Source organism: Gossypium hirsutum, chromosome A10 (genome assembly GCF_007990345.1).
Source record: "Gossypium hirsutum isolate 1008001.06 chromosome A10, Gossypium_hirsutum_v2.1, whole genome shotgun sequence".
Classification (NCBI taxonomy): Eukaryota; Viridiplantae; Streptophyta; class Magnoliopsida; order Malvales; family Malvaceae; genus Gossypium; species Gossypium hirsutum.
This window is the reverse complement of record NC_053433.1, coordinates 39,597,510-39,616,423: the sequence shown is the minus strand read 5'-3', so window position 1 is coordinate 39,616,423 and position 18,914 is coordinate 39,597,510.

Genomic DNA, 18,914 nt, shown 5'->3' with positions numbered 1-18,914 from the left:
TTAGGAAGCGCGGGGCTGAGGAGTTCAGGGCCATAGTTACTGATGATGCTGAAAGGGCCGAGTTCTGGCTTGATAACACCATTCGGGTGTTTGATGAACTGTCATGCACCCCCGATGAATGTCTAAAGTGTGCTATATCCTTGTTGCGGGACTGATACCAATCAAATGTAACACCCCGAACCCGAGACCGACACCAGAGTCGAACACGAGGTGTTAACAGACTTTAAACCCCTTATAAAAATATTTCCCAGACACTGCCAATCTGCGTACTAGTCGCTTTAAAAATCATATCTTGAGTTTCACAACTCGAAAATCAGTTTCGTGATTTTTCCCCGAAACTAGACTCATATACCCATCTACATATTTTTTTCTAGAATTTTTGGACGGGCCAATTAGTACAGTTTATTAGTCAAAGTCTTCCATGTTACAGGGATCGACTATCCTGACCTTTGCACATTACGACTTGGATATCTCCTTGTACAGGGCTCCAATACTGATTCTGTTTGTTTCTATAGAAACTAGACTCAGAGAGGAATCTATCCATATATTGTATGACTCCTAATTATCTCTGGTTAATTTATAATGAATTTCTAAAGTCGGAACAGGAAATCCAGAAACCGTTCTGGACCTGTCTCACGAGAACCTGAATATCTCTTAACATACTGTCCGTATGATTGTTTCATTACTTTCCTATGAAAGTAGATTCATCAAGGTTTGTTTACATAATTTATTCACTATTTAATTCCCTTCCTACTATTTTTAGTGATTTTCCAAATCTACATCACTGCTACTGTTAGCATCTGCCTTTAAGGTAGACTTTACCTATTTCATGGTTTCCATGATTCAACTAGCCCTTTTTGCATAAATAGCACAATTTATGATAGTGATTAACCATTCCCATGGCTAATCCTTGTCAAGCATATCCACACCGAATGATTATAACATTATACTCAAACACATATAAGCCATTTTCGCATGGCTATCCAAAATTATACAAGTCCAAAGGGTCCACGACCCACAACAAATGGGTAGTCCTATACATGCCATTTCGAAGTTCAACCAAAATTGTACCAAAAGGGGGGGCTTTGATAGTGTGGGCGACTTTGACTTCAAGATCCCGAGTCCGATAGCTGGAGAACCAATCTATAAAACAGAGGAGCAATGAAACGGAGTAAGCAATTTATGCTTAGTAAGTTTTGAGCAAGGAATTCCAGCACAACAAAAGTATAGCATTCATATAGCTAAACGGATAATTTCATATGCACAAATTTTCGGTATCATACTTGCTTCACATTACCAAACCTTATGTACATACACAAAAGATCAACTCAGCCAAAGGCCGGTAGCTCGTTTATCAACTGAGCGAATACTTATTTGTAAGGGCTCAACTAAATTCAAGCACATACGAAACATACCTCAATGTTGGGATGTTTCTAGAGTATTAACTGAAATTTTTACAGCAAGATCATTCATTCCCACATCACGTACCTTCGGAATTTAACCGGATATAGCTCCTCGTTCAAATGCCTTCGGGACATAGCCCGGTTATAGTAACTCGCACAAATGCCTTCGGGACTTAACCCGGATTTAGTAACTCACACAAATGCCATCGGGACTTAACCCGGATTTAGTAACTCGCACCAATGCCTTCGGGCTTAGCCCGGAATTAGTATCTCGCACAAATGCCTTCGGATCTTAGTCCGGATATGGTCACTTAGCACAAAGCCTTCGGGACTTAGCCCGGACATCATTCAAATAACCATGCACATTTAACAATAAATCATGGCACATTCGTATTTCATTTTCGTTAGCAAAACTCAAACACAAGACACTTATCATTCTTGTGATTTCGGCTCAATAGCCACACACAAAGAGCATGATTTTGATTTGCTTAAAACATGATCTAATCAAATCTTAATTTAAGCTCTCTTACTCAAGAACTTACCTCGGGTGTTGTCGAACGATTTCGATAGCTATTCGACCACTTTTTCCTTCCCTTTATCGGATTTAGTTCCCCTTTGCTCTTGAGCTTAATTAAACAAATAAATTGATTTAATCATTTGAGCATTGAAAAGAGGAACACAAGGCACTTAGCCCATATTTATACATTAGACATTAAAGTCACATATGTACGGAAATCATGAATCAAACTCAACATTTTAGCTAATTTTTCCCCCTTGGCCGAATATGCATGTCTATTTTGGGGCCGATTTCAACACTTAATACATTCTACAAGTATGGTCACTTGTATTGACTAAACACCCTTTTTGTTTCAAGTTCAAAACTTGGCTAATACACACATATATACACTAGTAAAGCATCCTCTCCCTTTCCATCAATTTAACACATGCATTACTCATTAATATACAAGAGTTATATTCGGCCTTAGCACACAACTTGCTAGCCGATTCTTCCCCATCTCGCAACCAATGCACATATGTGCTCACTCAAAAATGCTAAAAAGGAGATTCAAGAATCATCAATCCACCATCACATGCATCATTAACAAGCTTCATATTTAGCATGCAATGGCATTAACACAAAATCCACCTAGGCCGAATATCATCCCCATGACATAGCAAGGATTTGAACCATGGGCTAATTAGAACTCAAGCTAGCAACTAAAATATGCATGCATCTCATGGAACATCACCAAACATACCTTAGCCTAGTCACATGCATGGCCGAACCTCTTCAACCTTTCTTCTTCCTTCCTCCTTAAAATTTTCAGCCAAATGAAGATGAAAAAGGATGAACAAAATTTTCTCCTTTCTTTTCTTTAACTCACGGCAATGGGGGGGGGGAAACAACTACACACATTTTTTTTTGTATTCATCATACTCCTTTTCATTATTTTATGCCCATGCCCCTTATTTTATTTCTCCTAACATACCTCACTAACATAACATGTTTGTGACATGTTTCCACTCATGATGCACTAACACAACATGTCTATGACATGTCTTGCCCATCACACTTGGTCTACCATGCTTGTCATGGCCGGCCACTACTAGTTAGGGGGGAATTTGACATGCAAGTCCCCCCTTTTTCCACATGCACTAATAGGTCCTTACACATTGACCTATTACATTTTAAAATTTTCTCACATAAGTCCTATTGACTAAATTCACATGCAATCGACTAAATCGAAGCTTGAATTTTTCACACATTCATAATTACATATTCTAGACAATAAATATCACATTCAAACATTTCGGTGACTCGGTTTAGCAGTCCCGAAACCACTTCCCGACTAGGGTCAATTTTGGGCTGTCACAACTCTCCCCCACTTAAGAAATTTTCGTCCCCGAAAATCTTACCGGTAAATAGGTTTGGGTATCGTTCTTTCATCGAGCTCTCGGTTTCCCAAGTAGCTTCCTCGATCCCGTGTTTGAGCCATAACACCTTCACTAACGGTACCCTTTTGTTTCGCAACTCCTTCACTTCACGAGCTAGGATACGCATCGGTTCTTCTTCATAACTCATATCGGCTTGAATTTCAACCTCTGATGGGCTAATTATGTGCGATGGATCAGATCGATAGCGTCGAAGCATCGAAACATGAAAGTCGTCGTGAATCTTTTCAAGCTCAGGGGCAAAATCAATCTATACGCAACCGGACCAACTCGTTCGGAGATTTCGTACGGCCCAATGAATCTTGGGCTCAACTTGCCCTTACGGCCAAACCTGAGTACCTTTTTCCAAGGCGAAACTTTAAGGAACACTTTATCTCTCACCTGATATTCAATGTCCCTTCGTTTCAAATCCGCATACGATTTTTGACGATCTGTGGCTGCTTTCAGACTTTCACGGATTACCTTTACTTTCTGTTCGGCATCCTTAATCAAATCAACTCCGAAAATTTTACTTTCACCGAGCTCGGTCCAAAACAATGGTGTACGGCATTTACAACCGTACAAAGCCTCGTTAGGTGCCATCTTAATACTTGATTGAAAACTATTGTTGTAAGCGAATTCAATCAAAGGTAAATACCGTTCCCATGAACTACTGAACTCGAGGATGCAACATCTCAACATATCCTCAAGTATCTGAATTGTCCGCTTAGATTGACCATCGGTTTGGGGGTGAAAAGCAGTGCTAAAATGCAGCTTGGTACCCAAAGCTTCTTGTAATTTCCTCCAAAATCGCAAGGTGAATCTCGGATCTCTATCCGACACGATAGAAATAGGTACCCCATGTAATCTCACAATCTGAGAAACATACAATTCGGCTAGTTTATCCAATGAAAAATCCGTACGCACTGGGATAAAGTGAGCCGACTTAGTCAGTCTATCAACAACAACCCAAATCGCATCCTTCTTACTTGTTGATAATGGCAGTCCAGACACAAAGTCCATTGTGACTCGATCCCATTTCCACTCGGGTATCATGATCAGCTGAAGTAATCCTGAAGGCACTTGATGTTCCGCTTTCACTTGTTGACATATTAAACATCTCGAAACAAATTCGGAGATGTCTCGTTTCATACCATGCCACCAAAACCAACATTTCAAATCGTTGTACATTTTCGTACTCCCCGGGTGAATTGACATTTGGCTACAATGGGCTTCGTTCAGAATCATCGAAATGAGTTCCGAATTCCTTGGAACACACAAACGACTTCTGAACCTCAAACAATCATCGTCATCAATTTGAAACTCCGATTCCTTGTTCGGAGCACACTCAGCCCGTTTTGCAACCAATTCATCATCAACTTTCTCGGCTTCACAAATTTGATGAATCAATAATGGTTTGGCTTTTAATTCAGCTACTAACACATTGTCGGGTAGAACAGACAAGTGCACATTCATCGCTCGTAAAGCAAACAATGATTTCCGGCTTAAGGCGTCTACAACCATATTAGCCTTTCCCGGGTGGTAATCAATGACAAGCTCGTAATCTTTCAACAACTCAAGCCAACGTCTTTGTCGCAGATTTAAGTCTCTTTGAGTCATCAAATTTTTGAGACTTTTGTGATCCGAAAATACATGGCACTTCTCACCAAATAAGTAATGTCGCCATATTTTTAAAGCAAATACGATGGCAGCTAGTTCAAGATCATGGGTCGGATAATTTTTCTCATGTGGCTTTAATTATCTCGACGCATAGGCCACCACTCGACCTTCTTGCATCAATACGCAACCCAACCCAAGTAGGGATGCGTCACTATAAATGACAAACTCTTTGCCTGATTCGGGTTGCACTAAAATTGGAGCTTCAGCCAAATAAGTTTTTAGTTGATCAAAACTTTTCTGACATTTCTCCGTCCATTCGAACTTAACATCCTTTTGAAGTAGCTTCGTCATTGGTGTGGCTATCATCGAGAAACCTTTGACAAATCGTCGGTAATAACCGGCGAGCCCCAAAAAGCTCCGAACCTCAGTAATATTTCTCGGAGGTTTCCAATTAAGTATGGCTGAAATTTTGTTCGGGTCAACTCGAATACCCGATGCGGATACTACATGACCCAAGAAGCTAGCCTCTCTTAACCAGAACTCACACTTACTGAACTTAGCATATAACTGCTTATCCCGCAAAATTTGCAACACTAGCCTCAGATGCTCAGCATGTTCGGTCTCATCTCTTGAATAGACCAAGATGTCATCAATGAACACAACTACGATTGGTGGAGGACCCTGATTTCCATAGTCCCAAACGAACGAGTAACTTGGGACTTCTTTCAGACGGAATTTCGAAAGAAATATATTAGTCAACGGTTCATTGATCAAAAGCGCAAGGAATTCTTAGAACTCAAGCAAGGCCGTATGACAGTATCTGAATACGAACATGAATTCGTAAGACTCAGTAGGTATGCCCGGGAGTGTGTAGCTGATGAGGTTGCTATGTGCAAAAGATTCGAAGAAGGATTGAATGAAGATTTAAAGCTACTAATGGGTATTTTGGAAATAAAAGAATTCGTAACACTAGTCGAACGAGCCTGCAAGGCGGAAGAACTTGGAAAGGAGAAGAAGAAGGCTGAATTTGAAGCTAGAGACTATCGTAAAAGATCGACGGATAAAGCTCCGTTCTCAGCCGTAAAGAAGTTCAGGGAGGACACTAATAAGTCGAGGACGACTGCGGGAATTTCCATCAGAGCAAGACCATCGACGGACTCCCGAGCTACTTCGGTAGCTAGTGTGGGCAATAATCATCTAGAGAAACCTGAATGTCCCCAATGTGGAAGACGACACATAGGTGAATGTTGGGGTAAGTCTATTAACAGGGCCTGTTACGGATGCGGTTTGAAGGACCACTTCATTAGAGATTGCACGGAGCTTGATGAGAAGAATAAGATTCAAGGTGCAAGACCTAGTGGAGTGACAACTAGAGGTAGACCACCGAGAATTTTAGGAGGTAGGGTGGTAGTCAGAGAGGGGCCTCTGATACGGCTGTTCGAGCCGAGAACCGCACTCCTGCTAGAGCATATGCCATCCGCGCACGAGAGGAGGCATCCTCCCCTGACGTCATCACTGGTACCTTCACTCTCTTTGATACTAATGTGATTGCATTGATTGACCCTGGCTCTACTCATTCATATGTATGTGAAACCTTAGCATCCAGTAAGACTCTACCTATTGAGTCTACTGAGTTCGTAATTCGGGTGTCAAATCCCTTGGGTCGTTACGTGCTTGTCGACAAAGTGTGTAAGAGATGTCCCCTAGTAATTCGAGGTTCTTGTTTTCCGGCGGACTTGATGCTTTTGCCGTTTGATGAATTTGATGTTATTCTTGGTTTGGATTGGCTGACCGCGCATGATGCGGTTGTGAATTGTAAAAGCAAGACTATTGATTTGAGGTGCGCAAATAACGAGGTAATCCGAGTTGAGTCTACGAATTTGGAGGGGTTGCTAGCTGTAATATCAGCAATGTTGGCCCAGAAATATGTAAGAAAAGGGTGCGAAGCATACCTTGCGTATGTACTTGATGATAAAGAATTAGAAAAGAAACCCGAATCTGTGCGGGTGGTTTGTGAATACCCGGATGTTTTTCCTGAAGAATTACCGGGTTTACCACCTGTTCGGGAGGTAGAGTTTGGTATTGAGCTTGTACCTGGAACTACGCCGATTTTGATAGCTCCGTATTGTATGGCACCAACCGAGTTAAAAGAGTTAAAAGCTCAGTTGCAAGAATTGACGGATAGAGGTTTTGCTCGACCAAGTTTCTCACCTTGGGGTGCACCAGTATTGTTCGTGAAAAAGAAGGACGGAACCATGAGGTTGTGCATTGACTATCGTCAACTGAATAAAGTGACGATAAAAAACAAATATCCGTTGCCGCGCATCGATGATTTGTTCGACCAACTGAAGGGAGCCTCAGTGTTCTCAAAAATAGATTTGAGATCGGGCTATTATCAGTTGCGAATTCGAGATTCGGACATACCCAAAACTGCTTTCAGAACGAGGTACGGTCACTACGAGTTCTTAGTGATGCCGTTTGGGCTCACTAATGCCCCTGCAGTATTTATGGATTTGATGAATCGGATCTTCAGACCATATTTGGATCGGTTCGTAGTTGTGTTCATTGATGACATCTTGGTCTATTCAAGAGATGAGATCGAACATGCTGAACACTTGAGATTAGTGTTGCAAGTTTTGCGGGATAAGAAGTTATATGCTAAGTTCAGTAAGTGTGAGTTCTGGTTAAGAAAGGTTAGCTTCTTGGGTCATGTGGTATCCGCATCGGGTATTCGAGTTGACCCGAACAAAATCTCAGCCATACTTAACTGGAAACCTCCGAGAAATATTACTGAGGTTCGGAGCTTTTTGGGACTCGCCGGTTATTACCGACGATTTGTCAAAGGTTTCTCGATGATAGCCACACCAATGACGAAGCTACTTCAAAAGGATGCTAAGTTCGAATGGACGGAGAAATGTCAGAAAGGCTTCGATCAACTGAAAACTCATTTGACTGAAGCTCCAATTTTAGTGCAACCCGAATCAGGCAAAGAGTTTGTCATTTATAGTGACGCATCCCTACTCGGGTTGGGTTGCGTATTGATGCAAGAAGGTCGAGTTGTGGCCTATGCGTCGAGACAATTGAAGCCACACGAGAGAAATTATCCAACCCATGATCTTGAGCTAGCCGCCATCGTATTTGCTTTGAAAATATGGCGACATTATTTGTTTGGCGAAAAGTGCCATGTATTTTCGGATCACAGAAGTCTCAAATATTTGATGACTCAAAGAGACTTAAATCTGCGACAAAGACGTTGGCTTGAGTTGTTGAAAGATTACGAGCTTGTCATTGATTACCACCCGGGAAAGGCTAATGTGGTTGCGGACACCTTAAGCCAGAAATCGCTGTTTGCTTTTCGAGCGATGAATGTGCACTTGTCTGTTCTACCCGACAATGTGTTAGTAGCTGAATTAAAGGCCAAACCATCATTGATTCATAAAATTCGTGAAGCTCAGAAAGTCGACGATGAATTGGTTGCAAAATGGGCTGAATGTATTTCGAATATGGAATCCGAATTTCAAATTGATGATGACGATTGTTTGAGGTTCAGACGTCGGTTGTGTGTTCCAAGAAATTCAGAACTCATTTCGATGATTCTGAACGAAGCTCATTGTAGCCGAATGTCAATTCACCCGGGGAGTATGAAAATGTACAACGATTTGAAACGACGGTTTTGGTGGCATGGTATGAAACGGGACATCTCCGACTTTGTTTCGAGATGTTTAATATGTCAACAAGTGAAAGCGGAACATCAAGTGCCTTCAGGATTACTTCAGCCGATCTTGATACCCGAGTGGAAATGGGATCAAGTCACAATGGACTTTGTGTCCGGACTACCATTGTCAACAAGTAAGAAGGATGCGATTTGGGTTGTTGTTGATAGACTGACTAAGTCGACTCACTTTATCCCCGTGCGTACGGATTTTTCATTGGATAAACTAGCCGAATTGTATGTTTCTCAGATTGTGAGATTACATGGAGTACCTATTTCTATCGTGTCGGATAGAGATCCGAGATTCACCTCGCGATTTTGGAAGAAATTGCAAGAAGCTTTGGGTACCAAGCTGCATTTTAGCACCGCTTTTCATCCCCAAATCGATGGTCAATCCGAGCGGATAATTCAGATACTCGAGGATATGCTCAGATGCTGCATCCTTGAGTTTAGTGGTTCATGGGAACGGTATGTACCTTTGATTGAATTCGCTTACAACAATAGTTTTCAATCAAGTATTAAGATGGCACCTTACGAGGCTTTGTACGGTCGTAAATGCCGTACACCATTGTTTTGGACCGAGCTCGGTGAAAGTAAAATTTTCGGAGTTGATTTGATTAAAGATGCCGAACAGAAAGTAAAGGTAATCCGTGAAAGTCTGAAGGCAGCCACAGATCGTCAGAAATCGTATGCGGACTTGAAACGAAAGGACATTGAATATCAGGTGGGAGATAAAGTGTTCCTTAAAGTTTCGCCTTGGAAAAAGGTACTCAGGTTTGGCCGTAAGGGCAAGTTGAGCCCGAGATTCATTGGGCCGTACGAAATCTCCGAACGAGTTGGTCCGGTTGCGTATAGATTGATTTTGCCCCCTAAGCTTGAAAAGATTCACGACGTCTTTCATGTTTCGATGCTTCGACGCTATCAATCTGATCCATCGCATATAATTAGCCTATCAAAGGTTGAAATTCAAGCTGATATGAGTTATGAAGAAGAACCGATACGTATCCTAGCTCGTGAAGTGAAGGAGTTGCGAAACAAAAGGGTTCCGTTAGTGAAGGTGTTATGGCTCAAACATGGGATCGAGGAAGCTACTTGGGAAACCGAGAGCTCGATGAAAGAACGATACCCAAACCTATTTACCGGTAAGATTTTCGGGGATGAAAATTTCTTAAGTGGGGGAGAGTTGTAACAGCCCAAAATGGACCCTAGTCGGGAAGTGGTTTCGGGACCACAAAACCGAGTCATAAAAATAATTAATTTCCATATTCTATGCTTATTATGTGTGTACATGAGTATGTGGAAGTTTCATTCTCCAATTTTGCCAATTGCATGAGAAATTATTAAATAGGGATCGATATGAGACATGGTGAAAATATGATAGGCTAATTTAAAATGGTCTATTAATGCATGTTGTGAAAATGATGGGTTTGCATGTCAAATTACCCAAAATTTGAGCTAGTGGTTGGCCATGCTATGGGTGGAAACATGTTGGGAACATGTTGGCCTAGTGAGGTATGTAGGAAAAAAATAAAATAAGGAGTATGGGTAATAAAGAAAGGAAAAACAAAAAAATGAGTGGTTGTTCCCCCCCATTGCCGTGAGCTAAAGAAAGGAAAAGAAAAACTTGTTCATCCTTTTTCATCCTCTTTTGACCGAAAATTCTAAGGGAGGAGGAAGGAGTTCTTGCTTCATGTTTGGTTTGGAAGAGAATTAGAAGGAAGTTTGGCCATGCATGTAACTAGATTGAGGTATGTTTGATATTATTCTTTGAGATTCATGTATATTTTAAGTAGTAAGTTTGAAATCTACCTAGCCATGGTTCAAACTTTGTTAAATGATGGAGATGATATTCGGCCATGCATGTTACATTCTTGGTTGGTATTTTGATGTTTGATGTTGTGGTGATGAGGCATGAAGATGAGTTAAGATCTCGGCCTAGGTGGAGTTTGTGTTAATGCCATTGCATGCTAAATATGAAGCTTGTTAATGATGCATGTGACGGTGGATTGATGATTCTTGAATCTCTTTTTTTAGCATTTTTGAGTGAGCACATATGTGCATTGGTTGCTAGATGGGGAAGAATCGGCTAGCAAGTTGTGTGCTAAGGCCGAATATAATTTTTGTAGGTTAATGAGTAATGCATGTGCTAAATTGATGGAAAGGGAGAGGATGCTTTACTAGTGTATAAATGATATAAAGATTTTAGAAATTATTTTTCGTTAGGTGTATGTATGATTAGGTATATTCGTCCATATGAGTAAATATATATAGATGATGTTAAATTTGATTATGTATAATGGGCCATATAGGGTACACATTGTGATATTAACTTTGATTCTCCATAATTGATCAAGTGGGTGATTAGTAAGGGTGATTGCCGAATATACTAACATACATATGCATGTGTAATTGGATTGTAAATATTTAGCAAGGCGGTTAAACTAGTTGATTTATTGATTAAGCTCAAGGAGTTAAAGGAGGAGAATCGAGCAAAGGCAAAGAAAAGATCATTGAGTAGCCGAGTTGGAACCATCTTACCCAACACAAGTAAGTCATTAAGCATATCTTTGGTATTGATTTAAAGGATCGTAATACCTATACCATTGTGTTTAATGAGATGAAATGTATACAAATGTATATGTAAGTAGAGATGAAATTTGTCGAATGTAAAAAGGAAGTGAAGCCTATTGAGTGGCTGGTTTTCGGCACTAAGTGTGCGGGCAATAAGTGTTCACGGTCATGAGATTGGCACTAAGTGTGCGGCTTTAAATTGTACAGCACTAAGTGTGCGAGTTTAAAGTACATGGCACTAAGTGTGCGTGGTTGATTATTAAGCACTATGTGTGCGAACCCAATATATATTTTCTATAAATTATTTACATTAAGGGTGCGACCTTACCGAGTCGATTTTGGACAGCGGGAAAGGTAAGTGTGCGAACTTGAAATGCATGGCACTAAGTGTGTAAGTTTAAAGTGCATGGCACTAAGTGTGCGCGGTTGATTATTAAGCACTATGTGTGCGAACCCAATATATATTTTCTATAAATTATTTACATGAAGGGTGCGACTTTACCGAGTCAATTTTGGACAGCGGAAAAGGTAAGTACCTTGAGTTCATGGCTAATAGGCGCTATGTTTATATTTGGAGTTGAGCTTGGTAAGTTTTGAACCTATGTGACGATTATAGTTGAAGTCACGTACATAAGGTTCATTGTGGAATAGGTGAAAGTTCGTTTAATTGTATGATTATAACAAAAATAAAATGATGTATGAAAGGCCAATGTAGGACTTGGTATGAGATTGAACCATAGGGTTTAAGGAACTATGGTATAGTTTGGTATGGATGGAGTACTTAACCTCATTTCATTGTTTCCTGTTGTGATAATTTTATTAATGGATGGTTGTGGAATGCTTATGGCTTACTGAGTTATATACTCATTCGGTGTTTGCTTGTCACCTATTCTAGGTTTCTTGGACTCGTCTCTTTTTGCGTGATCGTGCCGTCGTCGAAGTCATCACACCGGCTAGCAAGTTTTGGTACTTTCTTCTTAGTCGGCTTAGGAGAACATTTCGGCATGTATAGGCTATTACGTTGTGTTTGAACTTTGGTATGTAAACTTTTAGCCATGCGAAAATGGCATAAATGTTCGGTTGGGTTTGGTTTCATAACGTTAGGTCGTAAATCTTGATAATTTGACCTTTTTATGCCATATGTCATGGTTGATTATTTTGGTGTTAAAATTCATGATATGGCAATAGTGTAGTAGGGGGATGTTTGACAATGATTAGCCTTTGGCATGGCTAGTCATGATCATAATTTGTGATATGTATGATGAATTACTAGTTAGATCAAGGAGAAATCATGAAATGGGCATAGTTGCTTTCGTAACAGATGCTGGCAGCAGCAGTGATGTGAGATTGAAAAATCACTAAAAATAGTAGGAGTGGAATTAAATAGTGAATAAAAATTTTAATCGAAGCTCGATGAGTCTATTTTCATATAGAAGTAACGAAACAATCATACGGACAGTATGTTAAGTGATATTCAGGTCCTCGTGAGACAGGGCCAGAACGGTTTCTGGATTCCCTGTTCCGACTTTGGAAATTCATTATAAATTAACCAGAGATAATTAGGAGTCATACCATATATGTATAGATTCCTCTCTGAGTCTAGTTTCTATAGAAACAAACGGCATCAGTATTGAAGCTCTGTGCAGGGAGATATCCAGGTCGTAATGCGCAAAGGGGGTCAGTGTAGTCGATCCCTGTAACATGGGAGACTTTGACTAATAAACCGTACTAATTGGCCCGACCAAAAATTCTAGAAAAAAATATGTATATGGGCATATGAGTCTAGTTTCAGGGAAAAATCACGAAACTGATTTTCGAGTTGTGAAACTAAAGATATGATTTTTAAAGCGACTAGTACGCAGATTGGCAGTGTCTGGGAAATATATTTTTTAAGGGGTTTAAAGTCTGTTAACACCTCGTGTTCGACTCCGGTGTCGGTCTCGGGTTTGGGGTGTTACACGCGTTGGATCAGGAAGGAAACTCTCTAGATCTTTTAGATGAGGTTTGCTATAATTTCCCCTTCTGTCTTTTCCTTGAGTCTCAAGACTCAATATCATCTTTTCTCTTCTCTTTGGCCAATTTCTCTGCCTTGTGTGCTCTCTCCATGAGCACCGCGAATTCTCTCAATTCTAAGATGCCAACTAACAATCGGATGTCTTCATTTAATCCATCCTCAAATATCTTGGACATGATGGCTTCGGTAGACACGCATTCCTTAGCGTATTTACTAAGCCTTACGAAATCGCGTTCATACTCTGTTACTGTCTTACGGCCTTGGTTCAGCTCTAAAACCTCTTACTAATGTACTCATTCTGGAACTCTTCTTGGAAGAATTCCCATGTAATCCTTTCCTTTAGTATAACTAACACAAGTGTGTTCCACCATTGATAGGCTGAGTCTCGTAGGAGTGACACTACGCACTTCATGTGCTCTTCAGGCGTGCACGATAACTCATCAAATACCCTAATGGTATTTTCTAACCAAAATTTTGCTCTCTCCAGGTCATCATCAATCTTAGCCCGAAATTCTTCAGCCCCTTGCTTTCATATCTTATCTACTAGGGGTTTCTCTCTCCTAACCAAATACACTCATTGTAAAGCTATAGGGCATACTGAGGAATCGAAGAAGGTGGGGAGGTGAAGTAGTTGTATTCGTATGAATAAACTTTGAATACCACGCGTCCATCATATGGAAGTAAGCTTCTCTAGCTCTTTCGCCCTGACTCATGGTCATGGGCCCACTATCAACTGGCACAGTCCCTTCAGCGGGAGTCGGCACATTACTTTCCAAGTCATCTGCCGTAGCTACGTCAAGATCCATCAACTATATGAATAAAACACAATTTATCTCATCAAGAGTCACCACATTATCAATATACAATTATGGCATGTACAGCTAGACTTGTACTCATGCTAGGTTAGCCTAGAACTGACTAAACCATGCTCTGATACCACTAAATGGAACACCTCATACCTATTTCATACGCTGAGACAAAGTATGAGGCGTTACCTAACTTAAACTCGTGCTTACGACCAATTCCGAGTCTCCAAGACTTGGACAAATTTAAAACTTTCTCAAGCTTATCAACACGTCCTTAATATGGGCCTACAAGGCCCAAAACACACATCGAAAATCATTCGAAAATAACTCAGGTTCTTTAGTCAACTTTAGAAAAATGACACTTGACATAGGGGCACACGCCCGTGTGGGAGGAGCAACACGCCCGTGTGACCAATTTGACATGGTCGTGCTATTAGTCCGTGTGGCTCACACGGCCTAGGCAATACAGGGATACGCCCGTGTCTGACACCCGTGTGGAATTAATTCTAAATTCATACCTACAGGGGTTTTCACAAGACCTAGCACACACTCGTGTCTGTGGCCCGTGTCTTTCACAAGGCCATGACACGCCCGTGTGCAAAAACCTGGACATTCTGTTTCTGGCGTCAGCATTTCTTAAGGATTACACAGCCAAGGAACACGCCCCTGTGCTAGGCCGTGCCCTTCACACGGCTTAGATACATCGCCGTGTCTCTGCCTATTTATTTACTATTATGCATACTGACTTACAAAATTTACGTGTAGGGGACACACGGCCAGACAACACGCCTATGGGGCTGGTCGTGTGTCACACACGACCTAGAAACATGCCCGTGTATCTACCAGTATGGACAAAATAAGGCTATTTACCAAGCCTCTTTGCCAACCTTACTTACATAACCTACATAAGATCACTCTATACCAATACAAGGGCACATCATATGGTCAAATCAACCACAATAGACATCATTTTAATTGTGCAAATTTACTCATCCATAAAAAGTAACATCTACTATACAATATCAAAATGAATATTTACCATTACCCATGGCCTTATAAAAAATGAAAGGATTTAACCCAAGCCACACATTTGGCCAATTTCTCAAGGACATAAAACAATAAAGTCTAAGCCATATACATGCCATACTCAAAAACAAGAAGTCTAACTATACCGAGTGCTTTGGATGACAATATGATCATGGCCTTCAACGTCCATTGAATCCTTGAGCTATTTAAGCATCACTATAAGAAAATGGGAAAAAGAGAGGGAGTAAGCATAAAGCTTAGTAAGTTGCACACAAATAAATATATGACAAAAATTTTACCATTCTTCAACATGCTCATCACACAAAAATGGAATAAGCACAACTTACTCATCACTATCCATATAAATCTCATAGCATATATTGAGCTCATATCTCATGCAGGTCAATTAAGTATCTGTAACACTCACAACATGGTTATAACTTACTCGTTAGCTTAAACTACATCTCTCACCGTTGAACCATTCGAAACTTTATCGGATATTAGACAAGCCTCAAACATGGGGTAGTGTGCCAATGCCATATCCCAGATATGGTCTTACATTGACTATCATCTCGTAGCTGATGCATGTCCCAGACATGTCTTACATTGGCTTACATCTCGAGGCTGATGCATGTCCCGGACATGTCTTACACTAACACTTGTCTCGATGCGATGCCATGTCCCAAACATGGTCTTACATAGGCTTTCATAATGTGGCCGATGCATGTCCCAGGCACGTCTTACACTAGCCCATAGTAACTCATTTGTCATGGCATGGATATCCGATTTATTTCCCAGGTTCAAACGGGAACTCTACTATCTCTATTATCATTATACTTTTTCAATTCCACAATCAAGCAATTCATGCTATATTAATTCAAATACAAATCAACACACACATTAGCAATGTAGTTGTATTATTTACATACAACTTACTTCGGTTGCAAAATATGGTGTCAAGTCGGTCTAATCAATTTGCTTGGCTTTCCTCCAGTCTAAGTTCGGAGTCTGAATTTCTTAATCTATAATAACAAAAATTCATAAATTTAACCATTTTATCAATCTAGGCACTCAATAATATATACTTGGGCAAAATGACTATTTTGCCCCTAGACTTTTAGAAAATGACAATTTTACCCCTAGGTTCGAAAATTGATTTTTATCGAATTTCATCCTATCAAAAGCCTAGAAAAACCCTTAATACTCTTATAGCAATCCAAAATTTCCACTATCTCACCCATTTATCAACAAATTTCCAACTTATACCAAATAGTCCCTATTAAGGTTTTCATGAAGAAACCCTTCACAAAAGTTATTTATTACACATCTAATACTCATATTCTTCAATAAAAATTTAGAAAACTACACATATGATTTCATACAAAACCCTAAACTCTCCACCATTTTGCAAGATAGTCCCCTCATTTGAAAGCTCATGCTTCAAGGGGTCCAAAAATGTAAAAGTCATCAACAAAAAGTATGTAAATCACTTACCTGTAAGAGGAACAAGTTTCTAAAGTTTTGAAGCTCAAAACCCCCAAAAATGGTTGAATTTTAGGTGGAGAGAAATAGTGAAAAATGATGATATCATCTGTCTTTTATTTTATTTCATTTTGGTTAAAATAAATCACCAAACTTCACCTAATGCTTGATTATTTTAATTTATTGTCCCATGGCTGGCCATCACCTATTTAATGGCCTAATTTCACTTTAAAGACCCCAATTTATGATGCATGGAAAATTTGACACCCTTAGCTATCAATTTAAGACTTTTTCATTTTATGCGATTTAGTCCTTTTTCGCAATTGGGCTCACAAACAACAAAATTAACTCACCAAAATTTTTATGCACTAATATAAACATGATATAACACCTAAATAATTATAAAATAATTTATTTAACTCTGGATTTGTGGTCTCGAGACCACTATTCTGACTAGGACCTAAAATCGGGCTATTACAATTATGGCCATTATGAATTCTTAGTTATGCCTTTCGGACTAACGAATGCACCATCTGTCTTTATGGACTTAATGAAATTGATTTTAGATTGTACTTAGATCAATTTTTTTTATTGACGATATTTTGATATATTCGCAAGATGAAAATGAGCATGCCAAACATTTGAGGATTGTATTGCAGACTTTGTGAGACAAACAATTATATGCAAAGTTCACTAAATGTAAATTCTGGTTGCGCGAAGTTGATTTTCTTGGGCATATTGTGTCAACGTCAGGTGTTCGAGTTGATCCGAGCAAGGTTTCTGTAATAATGGATTAGAAGTCTCCAAGAAATGTATCTGAAGTCCTCAGTTTTCTGGGACTAGCTGGCTATACCAACAGTTTGTAAATGGCTTTTTGATGATTTTGATTCCATTGACGAGATTGCTAAAAGATGTAAAGTTCAAATGGTCCGAAAAATGTCAGAAAAGTTTTGATCAACTGAAAATTCTTTTGACTAAAGCTCTAGTATTAGTACAACCAGAATCAGGTAAAGAATTTGTGATCTATAGTGATGCATCATTGAATGGTTTGGGCTTTATTTTGATGCAAGAAGGAAAATTCATAGCTTATGCCTCGAGACAGTTAAATCTGCATGAAAGGAATTACCCGACACACGATTTAGAGGTAACAGCCATTGTGTTTACGTTAAAGATTTGGAGCCATTATCTGTTTGGTGAGAAATGTCATGTTTATTCAGATCACAAGAGTTTAAAATATCTGATGACTTAGAAAGATTTAAATTTGCGACAGCAGAGATGGCTAGAACTATTGAAAGATTACGAGCTAGTGATTGACTATCATTCGAGAAAAGCAAATGTTGTTTCTGATGCATTAAGCCGAAAATCTTTATTTGCTTTACTTGTAATAGATACTCAGTTCACTCTATCTGATGACGGCTCGATTGTAGCTGAGTTAAAAGCGAGACCGTTGTTTGTACAGCAGATTTATGAAGCTCAGAAGACTGATAATGAAATGTTAGCTAAAAGAACTCAATGTGATTTGAACCTTGATTCAGAGTTTCAAGTTGATTCAGATGATTGTTTAAGATTCAAAGGTCGAATATGTGTCCCGAGAAATTCAGAGTTGATTTAGATGATTTTGAATAAAGCACATAGTAGTCGTTTATCTGTTCATCCGGGAAGCACAAAAATGTATAACAACTTGAAACAGCTTTATTGGTGGCATGGTATGAAATGTGACATTTTAGAGTTTGTTTCTAATGTTTGATCTGTCAACAAGTAAAGGCTAAACATCAAGTGCCGTCAGGTTTATTACAACCTATTATGATTCCCGAGTGGAAATGGGATAGAGTGACTATGGATTTTGTTTTGGGTTTACCCCTATCTCTGTGCAAGTAAGATGCAATCTGGGTTGTTGTTGATAAATTGACGAAATCAGATCATTTCATTCTTGTACGTCCGGATTTCTCACTTGATAAGTTAGCTGAGTTATATATCTCCGAGGTTATGAGATTACACGGGGTACCTATTTCCATTGTATCAAATCGAGATTCGAGATTCACTTCATAATTTTGGAAGACACTACAAGATGCATTAGGTACAAAGTTACATTTCAGTACTGCGTTTCACCCGCAGACGGATGGTTAACCGAGTGAGTTATTTAGATACTCGAGGATATGTTACGTTGTTGCAGTCTTGATTTTGAAGGTATGTGGGAAAAATTTTTGTCGTTGATTGAATTCACATATAACAATAGCTTCCAATCAAGTATAAAGATGGCACCATACGAAGCTTTATACGATCGTAAATGTAGAACACCGTTGTACTGGACTGAGCTTAGCAAAAATAAGATTCACGAGATCAATATG